Genomic DNA, 23,429 nt, shown 5'->3' on the forward strand with positions numbered 1-23,429 from the left:
TGTAGAGTTGACAAATGCAAGTAGTTGCAAAGAGCTAAGTGATACTGAAAAATAGAAATAAAAAATAAATAAAAAAGGGCTAGCACAATATATTATATAGGTTTTAGAGAAAAAGATGTGTAGATGGTAACTGATGGCAACGAACTTTCTGTAAACTATAGTGCTCTCCACTTACACTAGTAGCGGGAGGGTAGTGACATCAGTGCACCTCACGCGGTGCACTGTAGGTATTACTTCAAGGTCTTTGCAGTGTCCCCTCGGCCCCTAGCTGCAACCCCTTTCATTCCTTTTACTGTACCTCCGTTCATATTATCTTCCATCTCACTCTCCACCCTCTCCTAACAATTGTCTCATAGTGCAACTGTGAGGTTTTCCTCCTGTTACACCTTTCAAACCCTCTTAGTGACAATTTCCCTTTCAGCTTTGAATGACCTCATAGGTCCCAGCGCATGGCCTTTGGCCTAAATTCTAAATATTCTATTGTAATCTACTAGTAGTGTATCCACAATCAAAGTGTTTTGGAAAACGCATTCGCTTTTTAATAAAAAATGAGGATGATCTACAGTATTTTACTTTTTGTTTTCATGTCCAGAGTACAGGGAAGACTATAAATTAGTAGAACTTCAGCGGCCTTATGAGGAAAACTCGGCAGAAATTACAGGAAAGTTACTTTTCAGTGAGGAAAATACAGAATAAATGAAAGCAGCTCTACACTGAAAGTGAAAGATAGGAAAGAAAAGAATCAGAGAGACATTAGAGGAGCTGTTGCAAAGGTTAAGCCTTGACCTATCACGACACCATGGCCCACAGCGCCATGAACATAAAAGAGGCTATGCTTGTAGTGAAAACTAGATTAAATATGCTCACTATGAAGGAAAACTTCGGAGAAAAATAAACAGGTGAAATCCGTGCTCTCTGTAAAGAAGGTAAGATAATCAAGAGGGCAGGATGTCAAAAGCGATATGCTGGGAAATCCGAGGAGAAACCTAGGACGGGCCTTGAAAATGAAGGGGGAGTTTACCTACACAGTGAACGTAAATAATCTGATTTCAGTTAAAGAATGTCTAAAGCGTTTAAGCAAACAAGCTTTGCACCTCTCTTTAGGAGGATAGCTTAGCTATGGAATGAGCAACAGGGAAACAGAAACCTACTAGAAATTAACAGAAGGACAGGAAGGTACCATGATGAAGCATTTTAATACATTTCAAAACTTTTTTTTATAAACATTAGCTTGAAAATAACCTAATATAGAATGCTTATGCACTGTGCAGAAATGGCATTGTACGCCGCATAACCTAAAGTGCTTACGGTAAATGGGAAAGTCTTTCAAAAGCTTTACTTGAGATAGGTAGCCTATTCATCGAGAGTAGCCTACTTAACGAGCTCATTTTTTGTGTGAAAGGGAGACATACGTAACCGCTTGATGTACACCTGGTTCTTGGAAAATTCTGCATGTTTCGAATTTCTACGAACCTAGACAGGGCGGTAATAGAATTTTCGGTTCGGACTCTTAGGAATACTATTTTAATAACTAGCTGTGCTGTTGGTATCCACGGCGAATCTACAACATTTAAAGGTCTGGCTAAGGTAATTGATCACTGTAAGTTTCTTAGCCGCTTATATAGAGTTTTAAAAACTGTTTACCTGGATGTTAAAACGGTCATCTCTTGCCCAAGAGTATTTAACGGGATTAAATAACCATCTTCAAACTAAAAGAATCTAATTCCGATTATTAGTTAGTCAATTTACTTGAATGAAAATCAAATGAACGACTTCCTTTGCTATCGGTGGCAAATTCATTTTTGGAAAGCAATTAATCATGGACTGAAAACGTGCACTGCTATGTATAATATGAAATTTACTGCGTTTTCCATAAATAAATTTTTTTATTATAGAGGGAAATTTGTTTTTTTTTATTAATGTCACTACTATTCGTCCTATCAGCAAACTCAATGAGACATTGAAACCTAGGCATTTCCAAGCACGTTCCGCATCTCCCCTTTACTTATATACTGGCCCTTTGCTGATAAACTGATGCTTTTCTTTCAGAATGCTCTCATTTACCCATTGCACATATCTGCGTAATTACTCATCCCCCTCATTCCCAGCAGGTCCACGGATTCTCTCTCTCCTCTCTCTCTCTCTCTCTCTCTCTCTCTCTAAAGAATTCCCTGGTGATCCCTGTCAATATTCCCTTACCTCTTTTTATTATTTTGACGTTACTGCGGAATCTTCCATCTTCCCTCCTTTAATTTATCAATCCTTTTCAAGCCGTCATACAAGAAGCATTTGAGAACATCTCCACAGTGGCATGGCCTTCCTGTGGGTAGCTACTCGAAGCTATGAGCTATATGCCCTCGTAGAGGCTAGTGCTGTCAGTGCACCTCACGGGGTGCACTGTAGTCATTACTAAAGGTTCTTTGCAGCGTCCCTTCGGCCCCCTAACTTCTACCCCTTTCATTCCTTTTACTCTACCTCCATTCCCATTATCTTTCCTCCATCTTGCTATCCGTCCTCTCCCAACAATTATTTCAAAGTGTAACTGAACCTTTCAAACCTACTCTCAATTTCCTCTCCAGCGCTGAATAACCTCATAGGTCGCAGTGCTTGGATTTTTGCCTAAACTCTGTATTCCATTCCTATAAGCTATATGCGCTAATTTTCTTTGCCTTTTTCTTAAAGCCCTGTCCACACTAGCGGGCACTGCCCGACGGGCAAACACTGTTCCCATAACCCGTTCCACTATACTGACCGACCGAGTATGGAGCCAGAATGATGCGATTGTCTGGTAACACTGCTTCAGAAGCGCGAGAGAATATAAACAGCTTTGAGTGCCCGACGGGCATGCCCGCTAGTGTGGACAGGCCATTAGGCTCCTCGTGTTCCAAGTGATAGGTGTCTGTCTCTCTTTGCCCTTCACCAGCTTTTCTCACAGAATATGTCTGCCTTGAAAGCATTACGAAGCTAACACGAGAAATTTTTTTTATACCGGGAATCGCCCAAGTTAAGATTTTCTGCTAACTTACGTATCCAACACATGAAAGACTGGTAGACTGTAGAAAGGTAGGAGAAGAAAACATTTCTTAACCCTACATTCCTCAAGATGAGAAATTCGTCATGAAAGTTTCTATTGGCTTTCAATGGGACAGAGTAAATGTAGAACTCTGTGTCTCGCATGACAAATTTGTTTAGTTTCCCTCTCCCAAAGACGAGTAACTGGAATTGATTGGTCAAGTTTGAGTGTGACCTCGTTCGGTCAACTGTTGGCCACAATACATAAATGAAGCCTAGATGAATTATCAGCTATTCCTCTGGTCCCATATTCATTTATCTTAGAAGACAGATAGCTTCAAGATCGCGGGGAATGAATGGTTTCCTCAGTTTTTGTTTAAGCAGGTGACGCTTTGTTCAAGTCGGTACAGTAATATGATTACTGATATTAGATATCAAGTATGCGTAAATAAGTGCACTAGTACTGCTGGATATCAGGCTTATGGGAACAATATTAATTTACCCTAAGATTTGTCTTACGTTTTTTAACAATAAAGGTGAGTGTAATGGGACACTGAAGGAGGAACTGGGTGTGGTCTGGCATATTTTTTAATTTATTCTCACCACCAGTTCCGTTATATATATATATATATATATATATATATATATATATATATATATATATATATATATATATATATATATATATATATATTGTATATATATATATATATATATGTATATATACATATATATACATACATACATATATACTGTAATATATATGTATATATATGTATGTATATATATAAAAACGGAACTAGTGGGAGAATATTAAAAAAATACATGCCAGACCAAACTCAGTTATTCCTTCAGTGTCCCAATACACTACTGTTACAAGTAGTGGACTAAAAAAAAAAAAACAATATAAACAGAGCTTTCCCTGTGGAGTTACCAATTTATATATGTGTATAATACATATATATATATATATATATATATATATATATATATATATATATATATATATATATATATATATTATACATATATATAAATTGGTAATTCCACGGAAAAGCTCCGCTGTTTACATTGTATTTTTATTTTATTTTGATCCTCTGCTTGTGACAACAGTTCATCCTCCTCGTCTTCTTCCTCTAACCACACCCTCTGGTGTAAAAAGCTCGATAACGAACTGCAATGAAAATGAAAAACCACAAATTCGAGGAAGGGTATATTTCGCAGACACTTTCCAGACATCATGTCTCTTGTGGAAAGAAGACGTGATGTCTGGCAACTGTCTATGAACTGCATTATCTTCCAGTTTGTGGTCTTTAATTCTGTCTCTCTGAAAACCACTTGCAAGGGTCACATTTGTCATCTCTCTCTCTCTCTCTCTCTCTCTCTCTCTCTCTCTCAATGCCTGATATATGGAGTGGATTCAAAGTCAAATTTTTTCCTGCACTATAAAATTTGATACCTATCGTGCCAGTTACGTACTTGTTCAATGAGGTTTTATCTTTGTTTTCCATTTAAAGATTGTATTTATGTATTTACCAAGCAAGTATTCACTCTTATTGAAAAGAGTAAAATTTAAGGGCCTTCAGTGTTCCAGGTATGCAACAAATCTAGATACGGTATTAAATTACAAGTTTTGACCGACAGTTGTGACATCACAAAGAAAGGAATGCTGTATATCAGGTCCACAATAATATTCAGTGGTGAACTATTGTTGATTTTATAAAAACGTTACAAGAGCTTTCGAACCCTGTCTGGGTTCATCTTCAATCTAACTTCATTGATTTTATAAAAAAAAAAAAAAGTTACAAGAGTTTTGAACCCTTCAGTCTAACTGAACTTAGACTGAAGATGAACCCAGGACATGGTTCGAAAGCTCTTGCAACGTTTTTATAAAATCAACAATCATTCACCGCTGAATATTATTGTGGACCCGATATACAGCATTTCCCGTTCTCGATGTAGAAAAGAAAGACCTACTTATAAAGAAAGGAATGTTACAAGTGAAAAAGTTAAAACAAAGAAATCAGGAAAATAAGGTTTGGGAACAAACATTCTGGTAATCACTCTAAAAACTGGGGATATTATTGGGAGAAACGAACCGGAAACTGGTTTTTTAACCCTTTATCCACATCGGCTTTCATCTTTCTTAATCCAAGATAATGCCCAGAGCCGCCATAAAGGTTTCTGTTGGGTTGTGGTAGCTCAGTGGGATCGAGGGCGATTAATAACCCATGGATCCCAAGCTGTGCCGGATTTAGGCATAAACTGAACTTCTCTTTCTCAGACCATGAGCTGGACAACCTACAGCCAGTCTATGTGGTCCTCTTAGAACTTCAGAATATTTTTCCGGGAGTTTTAAAATGTTATGCTGCTTTTACGTGCTCTGTAGTTTTTTAATAGTTTTTGTACCAAATGTTTACGAGTCATTTCAAATTGGTTTAATTTACGCTAACTTAATCAGGTCTCACATTGCTACCTTAATTTTTTTTTTTTTTTACATTTTCGCGATTGTCACTTTACACTTCATATGTCCCACATGTCAAAAAATTCTGGAATGATCAAATACTGCATACTGTCTGTAACAAAACCACCAAGATTAAGGCCATTTCCAGTCTTAAATTGACGAAATGAACGCCCAGTGCCCACTTCCAGCAAAAGCCTATATCAGGTCCAAAATTCGATTTTTCTCACCAAAAAATGTTATGCTGGGAGAGTCTGAGGAGAATCTCCATAAACGCAGCAACAAAATTATCGTCCTCATTTAAGGCATCTGATTAGAAGAAACAGACAAATGTGAACAACAAGAAAATAAATGAATAAAAGAAGGACAAAAGGGGTTAAAATACAATAACATTCTACAACGTTTGATGAATAAATTATGCAGTTACAATATTTTTGGTTCATGTCACAATGTGTGTTAGATTACTAGAGACTTAATCGATATACAGAATATAACTGAGTATGAATCTCATTTTTAAGGCAAATTTTAAATTCCCATTAAAAGGGGAGGGGCGTGTGGTTTTGTGCTTCCCAAACGTTAAGTACGACCCAGCATATCTTTATGTTTCAGTAATTACCCTTTAAACCCTAAGAATTGGGTTTCTATAAAAATCTAAAATAAGAAAGAAACATGAAAAACGAGTTAATGACAGCCACTAAGTAGAGGGGCTTCTTCTTACCTGTTTATGTCAATGTGGAATTCTACCAGATAAATTATGAAGTACTTGGTGAAAAGGTTAAGAAGGATAATTAAAGAGTGAAATGGAGCAAACTAAAGAGCCACAAAGATAAATAAGCGTTAGCTAAGATAGAGAAAGGAGAAAGTAAGCCAAGGTTTATTAAATATTAACAACGACAGAAAAATTTTAAATGAAATTGTCGTTGAGTAAAGATAGCCAAACAAGAAAAAAAAGTAAGTAAAGAGATGTAAAGAAATAAATGATACTTTGAAGAAGTTTTAAGGTAAAATGGATTACATGGGAAATGAATATGAGAAAAATATGAGACAAAGTTGCAAGAGAACCTCACAGACTCGCCATGATGGAAGGAAAATAAAGGGTAGAGGGTATGAGAACACCAAAGTAAGCAGGTGAGATTAAGACTAAAGGAGGCTTGAACAGCTCAGGGGTGTTGTTGTTTTTAGAATTTAAAAGTAAATAAATGAAATAAGGTAAATAAGTGCACAGTATTCAGAAGTGAAGATGGAAAAAAGTAGAAGAGAACAAAATTAATGAAAACTACTGGAGACTCATTTAAAACCGAAATTTTAGAAAGAGAAGAGAGAGAGAGAGAGAGAGAGAGAGAGAGAGAGAGAGAGAGAGAGGAGAGAGAGAGAGAGAGCATTGCATATAAAAATCAAAGGACGAGTTTACAAGACCACAGTAGGTTACCTAAAGTCACGAATAGGATACTATTGACACTTTTAAAGTGATAAAAGTGACTGAGTGATAAATATGCTAAAATGTTAATGAATTGCTTTAAAACAGTTTCAAGAAAGAAAAGAAGCTTTGTATGAGTTTGTAGCAGGTTATTGTACTGAAAAAAGCCAGTCAATTACCTTAGCTTAGATCCTCAACGTCACGGGACCGCCTTAGTGGCCTGGGGATCATCAGTATCAAGCAAGGTATTGGGTAAACAAAATTTTAACTTGGACAGCAGAAATTCTGAGGTTCCCCTCCGAGGGCAGAGGAGGTTGTAGCTTATCCGAACAGTTAGAGCTAAGCGAACTCTCCTGCCCAGAGAGACCTGAGTCAAAAGTTGTTTTCTTTTTATATAGAATCGTTTATCACTTTCTGCAGCTTGTTATGGGACTAGCTCTTATTTTGAGCGCCGATTTCGATTCCTTACAGGTTAATTCAGGTTTCGTGGCGTTTCGAAATGTGTCATGTGACGCAATTTTCACTTAACTAATGTAGCCTGTTTGTGGCTTCCAAATTTGTCAGACTATTTGTGCATCAGAAAGTTGGTCTCAGTTTATCAAAAATGTTTGTAGGAAAAAAGTAATGGGAATTTCAGTGGTAAGTTCACGTCGTGGGGATTTGGGGGGTGGGAAGAGAGGGTGGGGCTAAAGTGGGTAAATTACTCAATTATCAAAAATGGTTAGGAATGGCATTACTGAGATACAGTTGCATTAATAGTGCATACATTAACCATTATCAATTAACTTCAAGAAGTCATCAGTTACAGAATAAACCTTTGTTTCAGTGGAGTGATTTTTCATGACTACCAATCGATCATGAAGCCACAACAACTTTTCACTTTAGGTGACTTAGAAGCTCCAGAGGTCCAGAAACGCGAAGCGTTAGAAACTTTGATGTAAGTGTGCAAATGACATTGATATGAACCTTATGGAGGAAATTTTGCTGTTTCATTGTTATGAAAATCGCGATTATCCATGAGAAGGATCAAATCGAGTCATCTTCCAGCGTAAAATGTTAAGAAATTTTTGGTGAACGGTGAGTTTTTTTAGCTAAGAAATTAAGAAATGAACTGGGGAAAATCATGTTATAAAGCGATTAACTGATTCATGATTTTAAGATTATATTAAAATTGGAAAATCCTTTAAGTTGTATTTTGTTTCATTTATCTGACAGGTGTACCCCGAGTGCACATTTTATCAGGTTTTTGCATGTAAATATATCTCAGGGATATATTGAAAATTATATCCAAATGTTGATTCTAGGGACTACTACTTTGTATGGAGAGATATGGGAGAATTTCAATATCTAACTGAAAATTATTTCAATTTCCACTTTATATACCTTGCTATCAATCAAATAATTAAATATATTATATATATATATATATATATATTATAAGAAAAAAGTTATATATATATATATATATATATAATATATATATATATATATTATGTTTTAAGTAAGACCACTTGAGCTGGATTAACAGGTAGGCTGGCCTGAAGGATTAGACTTATTTACGTGGCAAGAACCACTGGTTATAGCAACGGGACTTGCAGCTTAATGTGAATCCGAACCACATTATAGCGAGAAATGAATTTCTATCAGCAGAAATAAATTTAACTTTCATCAGCCGGTGATGGAATTGAACTCGGCCCATCGAATGACGGTCTGTCAACCGACTGTAAACTGAAGGACCAAGGTTAAGTTTTTATGCTCGCCTTTGGGATATCTGGCATTTATTTTTAAAAATGGGGCCTCCAAGCTTCGTGTAGCTAAGGGCCTCATCCAGTCTAAATCCGGCACTGGTCCCGAGTTCAAGTCACGCTCAGGCCGGGATAGATTTTAACTAGCAAGCAAACTTACTATTCCTGTGTTTAAAACAGCGCCCAACCTCACTGATCCTGTGCGCTCGGAACGGGGTTTTGGTGGGCTACCTGCTGAAACATCAACAGCCATTGCCTTACTCCTCCAGGTCTCATTTGAGTGGATAGGAGCCTTAGGCTATGCAGCGACCATTTCCTTGCCTCTGCTGCCTAGTATCGTCCTTTTGAATTTTAAATAAGGTTAAGTTAGACGAGAAAAGTACTTCACAGTAGCCCTTATAGGAAGAGGACAACTTTGCTCCTGCAGCACGCACATGGTGGAAATTAAGAAGAAGGTTATAGGGTGAAAGGAGAAGAAAAAACAGGGTATTTTAGGATACCCTTTAAATAAGGAAAGGGAAAGGTGTAAAGCAGTCAGTTCTAAGGGAGACAGGGAAAAAGAATAACACACAGAAGCTGAGGGAGAGAGCAACGGGTTAAAATGGCAGTTGAGGAATTTGGATCAAATTGCCTCGTAGTGGAGCCTGGCGGGAGATTTGGGATTTTCATAGCAGCAACATGCGGCTGCCTCAGAGTTCTTGAAATTAGTGGCAAAAGATTTTGAAGAATCTATTTTCTACAGACGTTTCCTTGCCGTGTGAATCGTTGATCACCGTATTTTTAGATCCCTAATCTTGCTCTCTGCATTTAATTCCTTCCAAAGCAACTTTTTTTTCTTTCATTTACTCACTCTTTCTCCCTCTTATTTGCCATCTTCTCATATCCTCCTTATTCCTTCTCTTACATACTTTTTTATCTTTTCTCAGATCGTCTGTCTCTTCTTCCTCTTCTTGTACTATCTCTTCCTCCCTCGGTTTCTTTCCTACTAATATTCTCCTCTCCTTTTTCTCTCTGCGTCTTCATTTGCTATTCGTAAAGTATCCTCCTGCCTTTTCTCTCTCTCTAGCCCCTTTTCTGTTTTCTGTATTTCCTTTCTTTCACATCACTCGCTTACAGATTCCGTCCATCTTTCTTCCTACTTCTCTTCCTTCTCGTTCTCTTTCTCCCTATTTTCCACAGTTCTCTCTCTCTCTCTCTCTCTCTCTCTCTCTCTCTCTCTCTCTCTCTCTCTCTCTCCTACATTCTCCTTCTTCTTAACTTCTTTCTTTCTGTTGCCTTCTCCATCTCCCCTTCTACTTCTTCCTGTCTCCAATTTCTTTGATCTTCATCCCCCCCCACCGTTTCTCATTCTCACTCTCTCTCTTTCTTATGTTGTTGATTTTTTGGGAGGGTCTTCACCATCCTCCCCCCCCAAAGAATTGTTCTCTTTATTCTTTTTCTATTCAGTTATTCTCTTCCCTTTCCGTTTGATTTTTATTTTTCTGTAAAAGAAAACTATTGTGCCAACTTTGTTTGTACGTCCTCACTTTTCTGTCCGCACTTTTTCTGTCCGCCCCTCAGATCTTAAAAACCAAGGCTAGAGGGGCTGCAAAATTGGTATGTTGGTCATCCACCCCACAATCATCATACATACCAAATTGCAGCCCTCTAGCCTCAGTAGGCTGGTGCGTCTGTCAACGATATAGGGTAGGTCACCACCGGGCTGTGGTTAAAGTTGGGCTGCGGGTCGTACAGCATTATACCCAGACCACCAAAAGATAGATCTATTTTCCCTTGATTATACGCTGCATCATTGCGCAGAAGAAAGTTTATTATGTTGCATTTCTCCTTCTCCTTCATCTGTTTCTAACTTCTTTTATACCTTATTCTTTTTTCTCTCTATGTAATATCTAGTCCCTTTACATCAAATCACTTCATAATTCATCATTTATCGTCGTCCTTTTCTACCTTCTCTTTGAGTCCTGCGCAGGCCCTTCCCTTCTCTAAAGGTGCTTCTCTATTCTTCCTATAGGAAGATGAACAGTCCTGTTACAGCGACTTTCCTACACTGTAGGAGACTGGTCTCTGCTTCAGATATACCTTCACTGAGTCAGACCGTGGTCTGAAGATTATTTGTCTTTTTATTTTATCATTATTATTTTTTTTTGTCTATAACGCTGTCCAACATTCATACCCTTCTTACTTTTCCATTCTTTCTGCTTCTGTTATTTTTTTCTAGTGAACACCATCTTCTTTGGAGGCTTGAATTTCAAGTCAATGGCCCGTGTGGGCTTGCTCCAGTCAAATAGGGCTCATCATTAATAATAATAATAATAATAATAATAATAATAATAATAATAATAATAATAATAATAATGTCGCTCTATACTTCTTCAGCTCTGTTCGTTTGTATGAATACATATTTCTTCAATATGACGTCATGTGTGCGTGTGTTAGTGCTAAACAAAGAGATTCATAAACCAGCAACAGCTTGATGTTATCAGGTACATGTAGCACATATGAGCTATGAAGTCGAGATAGAATAAACTAACAACCTATCAGTAGTATCAAAGGTGCTTCATTAATACTTTCTGTTACTTTTTCCAAACAACAAATTATGAATACCCACTGCATAAACGACGTCACTATAAGGAAACTCGCAGTTTATAAACACCGGAAAAGGAGGTTCACCTTCATACTTCAAGTTTTCCCAAGACTGGCGTGTGTCATCCGTAGACTTTCTCAATCCTCTGGGTGCGGTTGACGTCCACCCTACACGACAGTTTTTCCCTTAATGCCGGCAACACAGGTGTTTCACATCACCTTGGTCAGCTTACGTATAATTGCCTAACTTTTACCGCATATTTGTTTTCGCGTTTCGGTTCGCCCAGTGCTTGCTTAATAACGCGTAAGGCATTTTACTTGAGAAAGTATAACATTCGGTGACTTCAAGTTACTGTAAATTCTCTCATCATTGTTACGTGACTTCGAGGATTGGTTAAGATGCGTTTCTTACGCTCTAATGGACAGCACTAAGTGTAAATGTGTGTGTTTGCGGATTTATGCATGCATTATGAGTAAACAAAATCAGGTGGGTGGTTGCATTAGTTTTCTGTGTGTGGTAGATAAGGTGCCAAACAGAGCAGCTAAGAGATGCAGCCTTAAATAATTGATTTTATGCTACGGTTAACGTATTCAGGGAGCACATTATTCGACAATTCTGTGTATGTACACTGAGTCACGCATTTCAAAGTATATAAACGAATCTATTTATATAATGCACATTATATATATATATATATATATATATATATATATATATAATATATATACATACATATACAGTATATATATATATATATATATATATAATATATATATATATATATATATATGATATATATATGTATATATATATATATATATATATATATAAAAATATATATAATGCTTACTGACTAAACACATAAATAGACACACATATACATGTATATATATATATATATATATATATATATATATATATATATATATATATATATATATATATATATATATATATATATATATATATGTGTGTGTGTGTGTTGTCTGTGTGTGTGTGTGTGTGATTTATATATATGTGTGTGTGTGTGTGTGTGTGTGTGTGTGGTGTGTGCTTTAGTCAGTAGGCTTGAGCGTGTACATTGATCTAGATTTATGATATACATTGAAGCACTTTACCTTGGAAACAGCAACACCAAAAGGTAATTGCACATGACAGCTGCCTACCCTGACCAGGAATCGAACGTCCACCATTTTTGGGTAGGGACATGAGGGACGGGCACTTAATGCACACGGTCACCAAGAGCGATAAGAATCAAGTTCTGCTATTATACGTATTCCTGAGGAATTAAGGTTACGTGCTTAGAGTTGGAAATAAACCTCTCTCCGCTAGGTTACTTGGGTACTGAGTTCATAATGCTTGCCTATGTAAATGTGTACAATGGTTTTCCCTGTAATTTACGTTTGACATTTTTATACTTTTGAGTATTATGCCACAGATTACTCATATCTGATTCACTGTACTTCTTGATGGCTGAATGCACTGAGTCACTGTTACCATTGATCCAAGCGAAACACATAGGTCCAAGTCCTGAGCAAGGTTGGAGCATTCCCATGAATAATTCCATCAGATATAAAGCTTCCAGTATTTTGTAATATATATATATATATATATATATATATATATATATATATATATATATATATATATATATGAACAGATGTCTCCGAAAATATCTTAATAAATAATGCCATTACTTCCATGAAAAAGAACTCTTTATCACTCTGGATAGAATCTCGTTTTTTAACGGTCAAATGCTTAATTTGTTTATATGGAATAGGGCAGATTAGTAAGAGAAATATAGCCTAAGGAATGATTTTTTTTAGAAATAATGAAATTAAACAATGAGCCAATAATCTTACGCTTGGTTTATATGAAAGCAACATGAAACCTACTTAAAATTCTGGGTTTAGTTCTTGAATGATGATGGCACAACTGATTTATATTGCCAAGATATTAATAATAATAATTTCTATAAAGTTTATCAAATGATATTGACAGATCTTAAATTCAAGAATATCAGAATGCCGGTTAAATTATATTTTTATTATAAAGTTCATTAGTATGAACATTGCAATGTCTGCAGAATAAACAGGATTTCTGTCCGAAACCTTTTATAGTAAACAATCCAGAAAAATACAAATCAAAAGTTATCTGCCCGCAAGGACGCACAGCCCTGAAGACAGCGCACGAAAACTCTCCGCGCTGGTTTGGCAAGGATAGTGTTATTAAAATGCCAAGTCTTATATAGGACATGAACGATAGAAATTTGGAAGCAAATCTCGCCGCTGGTTAAATGTAGTTTTCTTGTCTTGCTTCCAAAGCGAACGCTCCCTCTCATAACAATTGCTGTTACAACATCTCGAGGCTCATCCGAGAGACCGCTTTTGATCGCGCGTCTGGCAGCGGCGTCATTTCACCTGGACGAGGCCACAGGTAGAGAAGTTCTGGTTAGTGAAGGCGTCCCCATGGTTACGAAGTGTTGTTGGTGATGGAAGCTCGTACGAGGGTTTTTCTTACGAGCAGTGAAAGTTCTAACAGGTGCGAATCTAATGCGTTAAATGAAATGAAGTGATGGAAGTGTTTTTGTTAGTTCGTCGGGAGCCGTCAAGTTTAAGTTTGCGAAGAGTTTGGGGGGAAAAAAATAGTTAGCAACATTTGGGCAGGAGGTTATTGGGCCCCCTGGCTGGAAGGAGCGAGTGAGTCCTTTGACATAAATGTTTCAGATTTTAAAAAGATATTGCTAGCTGTTCATGAGCACATGGTATCTATCAAAACCTCGTGACTACGAGGAAAACAAACGCGAAGTGTTTTGTAGAAAGTTTTTGAAAACCAAGTTGAGCTGAGAAGTGAGTGTACGTGTGTGTTTGTGCGTAGGACTTCCTAAAACTGAACTTGCAACCCCGAGGCGTTGCACAAGAAACCAGGAGTAAGGAGATGGTGGAAGGATCCTACAAGGGACTGAACTTTCCTGTGGTCATTGTCATCATCAGGATACACACTACTGATGTGGAAAGTGATGGTAAATAGTGTGACCGAAGCTACCTGAAAACGACGCGACCGCTAATTTTGGAGTAGAAAGTGTCCTTGTAGTTCTTGCCGTAAATTTGTATTATTTCAATGGATTGCACAAGTCATGGCGAAATTAATATTGATTTATGCTCATTGTGTAATTCTTGGTTCCAAAATTGTTTTTAATGTATTGAAGGGTTCTATTTTTGCCACGGAATTTCAGAGAGAGAGAGAGAGAGAGAGAGAGAGAGAGAGAGAAGAGAGAGAGTGAGGGATATTTTAACTAGTGTTGCGACGACAATTATCTATTGCGTATTGTCGGCGAAACACGTTAAAAAGGCAAGGTTTCTATGTAGCTTTTATTGACGTGTTTTCTTTTCTAAAGAAGTAATGAATGAATATTGTGAATTATTATTATTATTGTTTTTTAATATAAAGATATCATTACGATCATTATGATTTTTTTAGATTTGTAATTCATAACAGCTGTGTTATTGTTATTATTCCTATTACTATTATTTTTACCATCGTTGTTCTTGTCATAATAATATTTATAATTATGTTTCCGCCTTTCATTCAAGATTATAACGAATATGGCTCTCAGAGTCACTGCCTTAATTACCCATTTCTATCTTTTTGGAACATTATATATCTTAAATTATCATTTTCTTTCAGCGTTATCACGCTTTTTTCTCTTTCATCAAGGGAGAATCTAGCGCAAAAAACCCATTCATTATTTGAATGCTAGAGACAGAACATTAAAATAGTTCATCATCATTATCTCTTCATTATCATTTATTCTTATTATTTTTTTTTGGGGGCGGGGGGAAGGTCCTTCCACTGGCTGGTCCTCATTCGATTCATCAGTCGGGTCCCATTTATTTGTCAGCCACAGTTTATAGCTTTCTTGAATAACTTGTTTTTCTATTCTGAGCCTTTTTTCTATTTGTCTTTAATTTCATCTTGAATGTCTTCAAGTTGTTATATATTTTCAGTTCTCGTGGTATTTACATAACAGATCAGAGAAACAGCTACTACGTTAATTCCTGGCTTGAAATAAATTGCTTTGGAAGGTGAAGACTTCATTAACTAAGATATGCGAGAAACACCCATAAAAAAGTGAGTCACTTATGTCCACAGTGGTGCGTTAAAAATGTATTTAAATAACAAGTGGAATGTAACCTTAGGCTATAACGCTGTAAAGTTCCTTAAACAACCCGTTTCGTCTCATGTCTTTCCTAATTTGTTTAATCCAGTATAAATGTAATATTTATAGAGTTGTTATAAACTGTCTGTAGAGAAATTGACGATGAAGTAGATAACGGTAATATTTGCTGGTTCGAGAAGTTACTCTACAATAGATAATTATGTTGAATAAGCTTGAACGTTTATTTGTGTTTATAATGGCAGTCAGGTGATTCATCTCGATGTCCTGACCGTAAACTGTATTTAAAGCTATAACAACCCTTCATTTTCCGTTGTTTTTAACGTCATCAACATTGATGATAGTTTACTCATGACCACTGGAGAGCGATGAGCCAGGGAAAGAAGCATCGATCTTAAGACACCTGTGAAAATGGCCATTCGACGCTTTAACCCAGTTACGTCAATCATATAGCGAAAAACCCAGAGGGTTATTTGTTTATTAGTTATTTTTCATTTAGTTATCTATCTTTGGCATATTTATTTATTTACCTATTCATATATTTATTTACTTACCTGTTTATTTATTTATTTTTGTTTATAGAGATTCCCGCAGGAGAATGAAACTAGATCAAGAGAAGACTAATTTTAGTTGTTTTTTTTTTTGGGTGTCTGGGATGTCCTTTGGGAGAATAAATGATACCTATAGTCGTTAAAGTTAACCCTAATCTCCTCCTTGCAGACAAAGTTTTATCGCTGTCCATCCATCATAAACCCTCCAAGAAGCTTTCGTTTGAAAATTATTTGTAATTCACCTTTCATGAAAATTTGGAACTTAGAAAGCTGCTTGATTTGAGAAAGGAACCGTAGGAAATTCGCGCATTGTCGCCCCCTTAGCGTTTTGTTTTAATATTAGACCATTTTTTAAACACAAATTATGCTGCTTAAATAAGATTTATTATCCCGGATGCCACAAAAATGCGGAGAAGAACGTTACGAGAAGGAAGAAGAATTTCCAAAAATATTATAAACTGTTAGCTCTCCCGTCCTTCCTTCCGTTTAACGAATAGCTGAAGATTTTGTAAATTCCATATAATTTCGTCCCTTTTACACACCGTTTTCTCACTGTTCATCGGCGAGAGCAAAATGTTTAAGAGGGTTTGGCTAGAATCACTGGATAGTCTGAGCGTTTGCGAGAAACGGAAAAACTGAGCAAAAATATATATAAAATATTTCTGGAAGCGCTCTAGCGAGACGTGAGGCGTGAATAAATGTTTATGAACATAATTTCTTTATTTTCTGAAAGCGTAATAGTTCTGTATGAGGATCATTCAAACACGAAATCACTCACTCTCTCTCTCTCTCTCTCGAGCGCTTAGCAAGTTCCGCAAATTGCTACAATGTATTATTTCACTTGAAGGTATGCCTTTATATATATATATATATATATATATATATATATATATAATATATATATATATATATATAAAAAATGCAAAAGTAAATTGGTACCACAGTCCTACATGCATTATGCCCTTAAGTAAAAGAGTGCATTATGGTAATTTGCGGAACTTATTAAGTGTTCCTAAGAAGAGAGAGAGAGAGAGAGAGAGAGAGAGAGAGAGAGAGAGAGAGAGAGAGAGTTTGTGTTTGAATGATCCTTATGCAGAACTATTACGCTTGCAGAAAATAAAGAAATTACGAAGTAGTTCGTAAATATTTATTCACGGCTCACGTCTCGCTAGAATGCTTTCAGAATCTTTTTTTTATACTCTGCTCAGTTTTTCCTATTTCTCGTAAACGCTTAGACTCTCAAATGATTCCAGCAGAACCTTCTCAAACAATTTTGTTCTAGCCAGTGAAGAGTAGAAAACAGTCCACAAGATGAACGAAATTATAGGGAATTTACAAAATCTTTAGCTATTCGACGTGCATTGTATATGTGCATGTATATATATGTGTGTGTGCGTGTATTTGTATATATACATATATGTATATTACAAAAAGGGTAAGAGATGAAACAGTAGAAAAGCGTGTGTGTGTATTTGTATATATGCATATATGTAGCCTATATTACAAAAACGGTAAGAGATGAAATAGAAGAAAAGCGTTTGCCAGAGGAGAAAGTTGAATGTAAACGCCAGGAACACTAAGGAATTGAGAGTGAATGGAACCCAGGAAGATGGTGACGTGAATGTAAGGATGGAGGTGATTAAAGAACAGTAACGGATGGTGGTAAGGTGATAGAAGAAGTGAGTCATACAATAGGTGGATCGAGGAAGATTGCGGGAACCTAGATGCAAAAGTTGGAATGAATGAAGATTTTTTTTAACCAATTCTCCTTTATGGCAGTGGAGTTCACTTGGTGCGTGAATGAGAGGAAAATTTAGAACTGTTCAGATGAAGTTTTGAAGGTATGTGTAGAGTAAGGAATGAAATTCAGAGGTACGAAGATTTGGTAAAATAAGTGGGCTAAGTAAAAGGATGAATGTGTTTTTGAAGTGGTTTGATCACAAGGATGGAGGATGGTTGTTGATGAATGGTTTATCGTTGCAGATAGGGTCGACGTGCTGCTCCAGGATAGTGCTGATCGTTTCTGATGCTTAATAATTAATTTTCCCTAAATGTGATTACTGCAAGTCTTGCTATTTAGAATATCGTTGCCTTCCCTACTTTAAAGCTATTTCTACTTTTTGTGATTTATCCACATATTTGAAACTTGACGAATCTTCCCTGAAATTAGGCCACATTAAAAATCTCTCACACACATATAGTGTATATATATATATATATATATATATATATATGTATATGTGTGTGTGTGTGTATATGTATATATATATATATATATATATATATATATATATATATATATATATATATATATATAAATAGACAAAATCAATTTAAGAAAGAGATACAATGGAGTTGCAAAGGCCTTTCGACTTATAGTCCTTTACTTAGCAGGACTATAAGTCGAAAGGCCTTGCACTTTATTGTTTCTCTTTCCTTCGTGGATTTTGTCTTTATTTAGCCTATATATTAACCACGTTCCATATTTTCGTGATTCAGTTATACGTACATATTATATATACATATGTATATGTGTATGCATGTATGCGTAGTTACCCTTTTTCCTAACGTTTTCTCTCCAATGTATAAGTCTAATATACTTTATAATGACTGACCATTCTTTCCCATGTAATTTTCTCAGCAGTTACCCAGCCAGTTTTTAAAATTATTTTTTATTGCTGTATTTTGTAATGACATTTTCCTCTCCGATTGTCGCGTCATATGCATACTTATAGGTAATGGATATAATTTATGTAAATTGCGGAGAGAGGCGTAATAATGCCTTGCATACCTTACGCCCACCCACACACTTATCCCCAGCCAGGCGAGATGAGGTGGGCGGGCGGGGGGAAAGGGGAGGGGTCCTGGAAATCATCTCGTTTCCTCTTTTTGTTGTTGTTGTTGTTGTTGTTAATTGTCACGATTTGCGTTTGCTTGCAGGTTCGTTGGCGCTGGAAAGGCCGACGATGGCTGGATTAGTCTGTGAACCAGCTCCTAGATCTTTTCCTGTGGTTATATTTAAATGCGCGCATTATAAGTTACGTGGTGCGGTAGCTGATTGGATGAGTACGGCGTCATATGCTTGTATTTAGAGAAAGAAATATATATATATATATATATATATATATATATATATATATATATATATATATATAATATATATATGTGTACATATATATATATATATATATATATATATATATATATATATATATATATATGTATATATATACCTGTATATATATGTATGTGTTTTATGTATGTTTACATATATATTTTCATTTGATTATATCTGTACCTGTATATATATAATTTATACATATATATATATATATATATATATATATATATATATATATATATATATATATATATATATATATATATATCTATATATATGAGTGTGTGTGTACTTCAGTTTTTATATACCTGTTTATGCCTATATATAAATGCAAAAAAAAAAAAGTTTAAAACTTTCCTTTAGGCTCTCAAACGAAGAAGTAAAAAGTGAAACTCGCGAAGAAAAATGGGTGACATATGACGGAATGAGTGAAACAACAATAACCGCAATTTTCACTGTCATAATAACATGATAATGATAATAATGATAATATAATGATAATAATCTGAAAAAGTGTAATGTTTGACAGAATGCCTCACAACTCACCGTCCGTAAGTTTTATTTATTTTGTGAATTATGTTGTCTCTCCGTCTTTTTACAAATGCTGTAAATATTTACGTATCTTCGTGTGCTCATGCCTGGGCAATGTAGTGTACTGTAGCGTCTGTTTAAAAATAAATGTATAGTAAGTCTTGTCACTGCATCTGCAGATCAGGCCTCTGCTAACCATATTGGTAATCAATATGGACTAAAGTTATTTTTATCGCTAGCTCTCCTATATCTTCATTAATGTACATTTATAGAGAGAGAGAGAGAGAGAGAGAGAGAGAGAGAGAGAGAGAGAGAGAGAGAGAGAGATTCCTCTCGTGGGCGTCTTCCCACGAAGGGCCTCTTCCTACGCTTTTTTAGAATTCAAATCCAGTTGCTTCCTTCGGTGGAAGCTGGCCTTGCACCTGACTGTCCTATTGTTGGGCGAGTGCCAAATGCGCATGCGCGCCCAGGTACATGCATGCACTCACAGTCATATCCCACTCTCGCATTCTTACACCGATATTTTTTTCCTGCCCGATTGAAATACAAAGTGCATTACTTTTAGAGAGCTGGTTTCTCCGGACGCTTTGGGGCCGAACTGCAATCGTGTGCAGTATCCGCCAAGGCAAGGTTGCCTCGTACAGTTGGTTCTTTGCGGTTAGTTTTAAGCGTATTAATCACATACACGCTCACACATAGGCCTAAACATGAATATGTGGTACGTATAAACTTTATACATACCTATATACCACATTCCCTAGTATGAATGGATTGTAAGCGTATTAATCACATACACGCTCACACATAGGCCTAAACGTGAATATGTCGTACGTATAAACTTTGTACATTGGGCCTGCATACCACATTCCTTAGTATGAATGGGTTGTATCATGCATACATATACAGTATATACGTATATAATATAACATATATATATATATATATATATATATATATATATATATATATATATATATATATATATATATATATATATATATATATATATATATATATATATATGTGTGTGTGTGTGTGTGTGTGTGTGTGTGTGTGTGTATGTGTGTGTGTGTATTTATGTATGTATATGTGCGTGTGTAAACGTTTGATGGCATTTTTACCGTTATTAGTCTAATCGAAGCATCCGTCGTCTTCTTACTAGCTCCTTCAGTGACAAGAACCCGTGCTGGCATATGGCCAGCTCAGTTAGCAACGTTCTCTTCATATATTGCCTGATTTCTGTGTCAGTGCGTAGCAATTGTCATTTAACCCGTTGCCCGATTCCCCGGCTTCTCTTTTCCGTTCATATTGTCATAAAATCACTCGACTGGCAACAGGGATTCGGCAGAGAAAGTCAAATATTGGCATTGTGAATAGATTTATTTATTCACGATGTAGTTTTTAACGTACATTCAACGCGTATAACACAGAAATTTATATATATATATATATATATATATATATATATATATATATATATATATATATCTCTCATATATATATATATAGTGTGTGTGTGTTTGTGTGTTCTGAAGGTTTGTAATTATGAAGTGTAGGTGACAAAACATGTCATTTAGCTTTAATGCGTACGGTAGTGTAAGTGTATGGACGGACAGATACTCTCCTTTTTCTAAACGAGATGACGGAACAAGCTCATAAACACGTACAGAAAGTAACAGTGTTTTGCAGAACCTCAGAGAGAGAGAGAGAGAGAGAGAGAGAGAGAGAGAGAGAGAGAGAGAGAGAGAGAGAGAGAGAGAGAGATTCCATTTAACAGCGTTGCCTCAGCTAGAATCTGACCTAAGGTCAAGGCCTCTTTCGGTCAACGTAACCACGAAATGAGTTGGAGATTGACTAGAACAGTCGTAATAAACATTGAGGAATTTAAAACACGACTCCCCCTCCCTTTGTTTTTTTTTTTCTTTTTTTTTTTTAACGCTCGTCAATAACTTCTATTCACGATGATGTGTAAACAAATAGCTCAAGGATGCGAAGCGGTCACAGATCTTTGAAGCTTCTGGACACCGAACTGCAGTTTGAAATTGTTGCTCTGCTTGGAAGCGACCGAGTCTGTCATACAGTATATCCTAATAATAATAATAATAATAATAATAATAATAATAATAATAATAATAATAAATAGATAACCATTTTCTGTTCATAATTTTTCTCCTAATTGTTCAAATCTACACTAATTGATATTTTGTAATGGCAGGTTACATAATACTGTAATGTTTTTGCTATTTTGCCCAGACATCGTTTTAAATTCGTTATTCAGATTAGCCTAGGCCAATCAGGATCCGCTGATATAGGGATATGCCATTACTTTGTACAACCCATTTGAACGATTTATTAATGAGTAAAGCTGTAATAATTGGCTCAAACACAACGCGAGATCACTCATTCGCATTTTAAACCCATTTGTGAGGTTGAGCGAGCCACAAACACTTTTTTTTCAAACTGGTATCGGTCAGTTCAGGGCAGATGTGCTGAGGCGAATACTAAAAACCTGTTCGACAACTTTCTTAAGAGTCGTGCCTCCATTGTTCTAAGCATGGGATGTTTCTCGTTACAGAGGAATTCTTCTCGTAACTCGGTTTCTTTTGCTTCTGGTTTTACCTATGGTGGATCATTCTGATGTCTCAAATGTAGTTTGAAGAAAACTCGACTTCATTCTGGTGTCGGCTTGTCCTTGAACTGAACTGGACAGAGCCTGGGCCGATTCTCTCTCTCTCTCTCTCTCTCTCTTATGGAACAAGACAGCCATAACTTTCCCTCTTTTAGATACCGGGCCCATTGCTTCCTCAGTTGTAACTTTATCTTTTTTCCTGCTTCATCATTTTTTGCTTTACCTGAGGACCCAGGTTGGGTAAGGTACCAGGTGCTCCGTCACGTCTGCCTTCTTGTATAAATGGTCTCTCTCCATGTGTGTGTGTGTATATATATATATATATATATATATATATATATATATATATATATTATATATATATATATATATGTATGTATGTATGTATGTATATATATATATTTATACACACACACACACACACACATATATATATATATATATATATATATATATATATATATATATATATATATATATATATATATATATAGCCTACATACATACACTTGAGGTGTGTTTTTTTCACTATAGTAACAAGAGCCGCAGCTTGCTCGACGACGACAGGAAAAGAAAAGTAGAACTTCCTTGAAGCACTAATTCCTAAGTTTATGTCAAATACGGGACAATCATAAAGAAACCTCACTTTCGGCCTTTGACCGTCAGAGGATGAGGTAAGCATTCCACCACATGGCAGGTGCATTTTCGTTGATTAAGAGAGAGAGAGAGGTTTAATAGGTTCTTAATATAAAGAAAAAGGCTTTCTAGTCTCTGTATGCATGTTTTTGTAACCAAAATGAACTATAACCGTTAATCAACAAACCTTGTATTTTCTAAGCATATGAGGAACTATAAGAACGTGCATATATAGGTAGGCCTATATATATGTATGTGTATATATGTGTGTGTGTATTTTTGTGTGTATATATATATATATATATATATATATATATATATATATATAATCAGTGCCTACTAACATACGATAATAGTGCAATAAGAAATAATCGTCTTAAGACATTAATAAGCAAGTTGATGTGTAACGAAGCCGGCCAGACAAACCTTGGAAAACGTGCGGGACTGACCACAACATTGAGACACCTTTCCCAGTCATTTATTTTGTTCACTCTTCTCTCTGAATTGCTCTGAGCGCTCGCGGTTTCGTATAAGCCCTTGTCATGCAGGGAAAAAAATAGACTTT

The 23,429-nt window shown here is 36.0% G+C and overlaps 2 protein-coding genes across 2 annotated transcripts in view; one reads left to right on the plus strand and one right to left on the minus strand.

Moving 5' to 3' along the window:
* Nucleotides 1-23,429, minus strand: part of trsn (translin) — an 85,697-nt gene that overhangs the window by 52,246 nt on the left and 10,022 nt on the right. The window lies entirely within an intron of this gene.
* Nucleotides 13,650-23,429, plus strand: part of LOC136851619 (uncharacterized) — a 108,636-nt gene continuing 98,856 nt past the window's right edge. Inside the window, exon 1 of the mRNA XM_067126005.1 lies at nt 13,650-13,760. The gene's annotated coding sequence lies outside the window, so the exon portion shown is untranslated. The remainder of the gene's footprint in view (nt 13,761-23,429) is intronic.

The sequence above is a fragment of the Macrobrachium rosenbergii genome, chromosome 3, assembly GCF_040412425.1.
Source record: "Macrobrachium rosenbergii isolate ZJJX-2024 chromosome 3, ASM4041242v1, whole genome shotgun sequence".
Lineage (NCBI taxonomy): Eukaryota > Metazoa > Arthropoda > Malacostraca > Decapoda > Palaemonidae > Macrobrachium > Macrobrachium rosenbergii.